Source organism: Staurois parvus, unplaced genomic scaffold, assembly GCF_062004578.1.
Source record: "Staurois parvus isolate SC_StPar_1 unplaced genomic scaffold, SC_StPar_1.0 ptg002023l, whole genome shotgun sequence".
Taxonomy (NCBI): domain Eukaryota; kingdom Metazoa; phylum Chordata; class Amphibia; order Anura; family Ranidae; genus Staurois; species Staurois parvus.
The window spans coordinates 213,400-220,000 of NW_028319819.1; the positions used below are offsets into that span (position 1 = coordinate 213,400).

Below are 6,601 nucleotides of genomic sequence, written 5' to 3' on the forward strand. Positions count from 1 at the left end.
CCGAGTATGGAGGAAGAACGGAGAGGCACACACTGCAAGATGCTTGAAGTCCAGTGTGAAGCTTCCACAGTCTGTGTTGATTTGGGGAGCCATGTCATCTGCTGGTGTTGGTCCACTGTGCTTCATTAAGTCCAGGGTCAGCGCAGCCGTCTACCAGGAGATTTTGGAGCACTTCATGCTTCCTTCCACAGACGAGCTTTATGGGGATGCTGACTTCATTTTCCAGCAGGACTTGGCTCCGCCCACACTGTCAAAAGCACCAAAACTTGGTTCAATGACCCTAGGATTACTGTGCTTGATTGGCCAGCAAACTCACCTGACCTGAACCCCATAGAGAATCTATGGGGCATTGCCAAGAGAAAGATGAGAGACATGAGACCGAACAATGCAGAAGAGCTGAAGGCCGCTATTGAAGCATCCTGGTCTTCCATAACACCTCAGCAGTGCCACAGGCTGATAGCTTCCATGCCACGCCGCATTGAGGCAGTAATTGCTGCAAAAGGGGCCCAAACCAAGTACTGAGTACATATGCAGCTTCTACTTCTCAGAGGTGCGATATTGTTCTATGTACAATCCGTGATTTATTGATTGCATGGAATATTCTCATTTTCTGAGATTGTGGATTTGGGGTTTTCATGAGCTGTAAGCCATAATCATCACAATGATGACAAATCACGGCTGGAACTATCTTGCTTTGCATGTAATGAGTCTCATATATTAGTTTCACCTTTTAAGTTGCTGCACTGAAATCAATGAATGAATGCACCAGATTCTCATTTTTCGAGTTTCACCTGTATATATATATATCTCTCTCTCTACAGTGTATATATATATATATATCTTTCTCTCCATCTATCTGTCAACAAATAATATATATATATATGAGAGATAGATAATGTATATGTCATTTTTTTTTTCAATTTAATTGTATTTTCTCTGGTTGACTTCCAGGGTCACCACCTGCCCTGCGTTCTGTTAGGCAGCAGCATGCGTTCCAGCTGTGCGCACACTTCTGGGTGCGGACATTCTGCCTCCACTGCAGCAGACATGTGAGTGCGTGTGAGATGTGAGACACTGTCTATGCTCTGAAGAGGAGGGTTCAGCCTCGGGGTCTGTGTAGTGCCGGGGTGTGTGTGGTGCCGGGATCTGTGTGGTGCCGGGGTCTGTGTGGTGCCGGGGTCTGTGTGGTGCCGGTGTGTGTGTGGTGCCGGGATCTGTGTGGTGCCGGGGTCTGTGTGGTGCCGGGGTGTGTGTGGTGCCGGGGTCTGTGTGGTGCCGGGGTGTGTGTGGTGCCGGGGTGTGTGTGGTGCCGGGGTGTGTGTGGTGCGGGGGTCTGTGTGGTGCCGGGGTCTGTGTGGTGCCGGGGTCTGTGCGGTGCGGGGGTCTGTGCGGTGCGGGGGTCTGTGCGGTGCGGGGGTCTGTGCGGTGCGGGGGTCTGTGCGGTGCCGGGGTCTGTGCGGTGCCGGGGTGTGTGCGGTGCCGGGGTGTGTGCGGTGCCGGGGTGTGTGCGTTGCCGGGGTCTGTGCGGTGCCGGGGTCTGTGCGGTGCCGGGGTGTGTGCGGTGCCGGGGTCTGTGCGGTGCGGGGGTCTGTGTGGTGCGGGGGTCTGTGTGGTGCCGGGGTCTGTGTGGTGCCGGGGTCTGTGTGGTGCCGGGGTCTGTGCGGTGCGGGGGTCTGTGCGGTGCCGGGGTCTGTGCGGTGCCGGGGTCTGTGCGGTGCCGGGCTCTGTGCGGTGCCGGGGTCTGTGCGGTGCCGGGGTCTGTGTGGTGCGGGGGTCTGTGCGGTGCCGGGGTCTGTGCGGTGCCGGGGTCTATGTGGTGGTGTGTACCTTCAAGGATAAGTTTGCCTCTTGTAACATGTTACACCCATATTCAGGGTGTAACATATCACAAAATGATCGAAAGAACTGAAATCAAATGGATGAAGGGGGCGGGGCCAGGGACAGGATGGGGAGGAAAGGGTGAGATGACACCGAGCCCCCAGGATTGAAAGAACTGAAATGCAATTAATGAAAGGGGCGGGGCCAGGGACGTTCAGGATGGGGAGGAAAGTGTGAGATGATGCTGGGCCTCCGTGATTTAAAAGAACTGAAATCCAGTTAATGAAAGGGGCGGGGCTAGGGACGTTCAGGATGGGGAAAAAAGGGTGAGATGATGCTGGGCCTCCATGATCAAAAGAACTGAAATCAAATGGATGAAGGGGGCGGGGCAAGGGACAGAATGTTTATTAAACATATTTTTTTTTTAAATATTCAGGCATTGCATGGACACCTGAAGAAGGACCCCAAGAAATAAACAGAAGAGAGGACGGTCATGTGACTGCAGCTCCAGGTAAGTGCAATGGGCATTTGAGGGGGTGATGGGGGTGGGAAGAGGGGGTGCTAATATCCTGGAGTTGGGTGTTGTGTACTGACCCAATCATCAGTGAAGTCACATGTAGCGCCGTCCACTGGGATCTCATGCCAGCCAATAGCTCCGGGCTCAGCTGCACCGCGGAGACGGTCAGCAGTCCGCACCTCACTTCTGAAAGAACGAATGCCGCCTCACCCGCTCCTGGCACCAGGGGTGAAGGCCTTCCTCACTGACCGTGTTTGGGAGGGGGTTACAAAGTCCTGTTGGCGTGTGCCAGAGAGGCTGGAAATACCACCGCAGGCTGGCGTACACTCCACGCCCATGAGCCTAAAGGGGTGTGCCCCGTGACCTCAGCGCGTTTCGTCCCTGTGATGCGGGACTTCCTCAGGAGACCCGGAGGCGGTATATTTTATATGCTGAATTGGTTTTATCTTTAGCAGTGGATTTTTAATACATATATATAAATGTAGATTATCTGCTTCCCCGCCGCCCTATAGTAGAAGTACTGCTACAGGGTGGCAGGGCTGCACAAAATCACGTATACATACGTGACTTTTATTTCCGGGTAGGGGGCGCTCTTGTGCTGCCCTACCTGCATCACTATTGGCTGCTACAAATGTCAATCACCGGATCCCGGCTGGCGAGTCCCATCTGGCACTAGGTGATTGTTGGGGAAAGCTGACAGGAGAAAGGTCTGTATGCAAACAACACAGGTCTCTCCCCTGTCAGCAAGGACATGCTGCTTTGTATGTCTCTGCACAGCATGTCTAACTGGTAACCCAGCACACAGTTAACCCTTTGATCACTCCTCATGTTAGCCCCTTCCTGCCCAGTGCCATTAGTACAGTGTCAGTGTTTTTTATTAGCACTGATCACTGTATTGGTGTCACTGGGGATGTCAGTGACACCAAGTTAGTTCCCCCCTCATTTCAGAATGCCAACTGCAGTCCCGCTATAAGTCGCTGATTCGCCGACCATCCGTATCGGGATTTTTTTTCAGCGAAGACACGGAGCAGAATACATTTTGGACGAAATTTATGATGAAATTTTATTTTTAACCCCTTGACGCCGAGTGGCCGCATATCTGCGTTCAATTAGAAAATACATATGTGCTGAGAGCGCGCGCCCTGCACACTCCCAACACGTGTCTGCGACTCACGGAAAGGTCCCGATTTCCCCTTTCGATCGGGACCTTTTCCGAACATGTGACCGCTATGACAGCGAATCACGGCGGTCACATGACCCTAAAACGCCTCCCGGCTTCTGAAACTCATAACCACCCCCCGTCCGGACGTTGTATATTAACGGCCAGAGGGTGGCAGTGCAGGGGCGTGTGGACGTTTATAATCGACCTCCCAGCCCCCTGCTTGTGCGCGCTCCCTGGGACACAGGACACAGTGGAACACCGATCGTCGGACGGGACCTCTCTGCGAAGTCCCGATCATGTGATCACTGATTGGCCAATCAGTGATCACATGAACAGTAGTAATCAAGATGTCACTTCTGACAACATTGCTTGCTACGTGTGAAATCTGTGAATGATCACAGAGGTCACATGGTACAGAGCTATTCACAACAGCCTTGTACCATGTGACAAGCTGTGACCAATCACAGCTCACACAGTAGTTCTCAATGGCTGCAAGAATGCAGCCAGAGAGAAGGAGAAATGATTCCTCTTACAGCCTTTATGGGTGTAAAAGTAATCAGTGTAAAAAAAAAAAAATCTTCCTCACCCCCGACAAGTAGGACAGTGTCACCATGGTGACAGTGTACTCCTAGGGGGACAGTAGATAGAAAAATAAAATAATAATAAAAAATAAAATAAAAATGTTTAAAAATTATTATGTTTGGTTATAAACTAATTTGGTTTTTTTTTTTTTTTTACTAAAAAGATAACTGAATAAATTTTGGCCGAGATTTATGATGAAATATTATTTATTTGCAAAATTTTGTAAGAAAAACACTTTTTTTCAAAATTTTTGGACTTTTTCATTTACATAGCAAAAAAAATAAAAATCCCAGCGGTGAATAAATACCACCAAAATAAAGCTTTATCTGTCTCAAAAAAATGCTAAAAAATTCATATGGGTACAGTGTTGCATGACCGCGCAATTGTCATTCAAAGTGTGATAGCGCTAAAGCTGAAAATTGGCCTGGGGGGCAAGGAGGGGGGGTGGGGGAAGTGTCCGGACTGGAAGGGGGTGAAAGTGTCCGGACTGGAAGGGGGGGAAAGTATCCGGACTGGAAGGGGGGGAAAGTGTCCGGACTGGAAGGGGGGGAAAGTGTCCGGACTGGAAGGGGGGGAAAGCGTCCGGACTGGAAGGGGGTGAAAGTGTCCGGAATGGAAGGGGGGGAAAGTGTCCGGACTGGAAGGGGGGGAAAGTGTCCGGACTGGAAGGGGGGGAAAGTGTCCGGACTGGAAGGGGGGGAAAGCGTCCGGAATGGAAGGGGGTGAAAGCGTCCGGAATGGAAGGGGGTGAAAGTGTCCGGACTGGAAGGGGGTGAAAGTGTCCGGACTGGAAGGGGGTGAAAGTGTCCGGACTGGAAGGGGGGGGAAAGTGTCCGGACTGGAAGGGGGGGGAAAGTGTCCGGACTGGAAGGGGGGGAAAGTGTCCGGACTGGAAGGGGGGGAAAGTGTCCGGACTGGAAGGGGGGGAAAGTGTCCGGACTGGAAGGGGGGGAAAGTGTCCGGACTGGAAGGGGGGGAAAGTGTCCGGACTGGAAGGGGGGGAAAGTGTCTGGACTGGAAGGGGGGGAAAGTGTCCGGACTGGAAGGGGGGGGAAGTGTCTGGACTGGAAGGGAGGGAAAGTGTCCGGACTGGAAGGGGGTGAAAGTGTCCGGACTGGAAGGGGGGGGAAAGTGTCCGGACTGGAAGGGGGTGAAAGTGTCCGGACTGGAAGGGGGGGGAAAGTGTACGGACTGGAAGGGGGGGAAAGTGTCCGGACTGGAAGGGGGGGAAAGTGTCTGGACTGGAAGGGGGGGAAAGTGTCTGGACTGGAAGGGGGGGAAAGTGTCTGGACTGGAAGGGGGGGAAAGTGTCCGGACTGGAAAGGGGGGAAAGTGTCCGGACTGGAAGGGGGGGAAGTGTTCGGACTGGAAGTGATTAAAGGGTCGGGAAGCGCCGGTACAAAGTGGTTATGTTTTTTCTGGACATGTTTTTTATAGCAAAAAATATTTTCTTTTTTTCAAAATTGCCGGTCTTTTTTTGTTTATAGCACAAAAAATAAAACACACACAGTCATTCAGATACCACCGAAAGAAATTTCTATTTGTGGGAAAAAAAGGACGTAAATTTCATTTGGGTGCAGCGTTGCATGACCGCGCAATGGTCAGTTAAATTAACGCAGCGCTGTAACGGTAAAAATTGCCTGGTCAGGAAGGGGGGGGGGAGGGAATCCTCTGGAGGGCGAGGGGTTATATATTTATAACATCTAAATATATATACAATGGGGATCGAAAGTTTTGGTACCCCAGCTAAAAATTTGTAATAATGTGCATAAAGAAGCCAAGGAAAGATGGAAAAATCTCCAAAAGGCATCAAATTACAGATTAGACATTCTTATAATATGTCAACAAAAGTTAGATTTTATTTCCATCATTTACACTTTCAAAATAACAGAAAACAAAAAAATGGCGTCTACAAAAGTTTGGGCCCCCTGCAGAATGTATAGCATGCACTGCCCCCTTTGCCAAGCTGAGACCTGCCAGTGTCATGGATTGTTCTCAATCATCGTCTGGGAAGACCAGGTGATGTCAATCTCAAAGGTTTTAAATGCCCCGACTCATCTGACTTTGCCCCAACAATCAGCACCATGGCTTCTTCTAAGCAGTTGTCTAGAAAACTGAAACTGAAAATAGTTGACGCTCACAAAGCTGGAGAAGGCTATAAGAAGATAGCAAAGCATTTTCAGATGTCAATATCCTCTGTTCGGAATGTAATTAAGAAATGGCAGTCATCAGGAACAGTGGAAGTTAAAGCAACATCTGGAAGACCAAGAAAATATCAGACAGAACAGCTCGCAGGATTGTGAGAAAAACAATTCAAAACCCACGTTTGACGGCACGATCCCTCCAGAAAGATCTGGCAGACACTGGAGTTGTGGTCACTATTCCACTATAAAGAGATACTTGTACAAATGTGGTCTTCATGGAAGAGTCATCAGAAGAAAACCTCTTCTACGTCCTCACCACAAAAATCATCGCTTGAACTTTGCAAATGAACATATAGACAAGCCTGAGGCATTTTTGAA

The 6,601-nt window shown here is 50.1% G+C and overlaps 1 long non-coding RNA gene across 1 annotated transcript in view; it reads left to right on the plus strand.

Moving 5' to 3' along the window:
• The first annotated feature begins 950 nt into the window (after window positions 1-950).
• The window catches only part of LOC149433019 (uncharacterized), a 28,502-nt gene continuing 22,851 nt past the window's right edge, over window positions 951-6,601 (plus strand). Inside the window, exons 1-2 of the long non-coding RNA XR_016308889.1 lie at window positions 951-1,049; window positions 2,255-2,329. This is a non-coding gene — a long non-coding RNA (uncharacterized LOC149433019). The remainder of the gene's footprint in view (window positions 1,050-2,254; window positions 2,330-6,601) is intronic.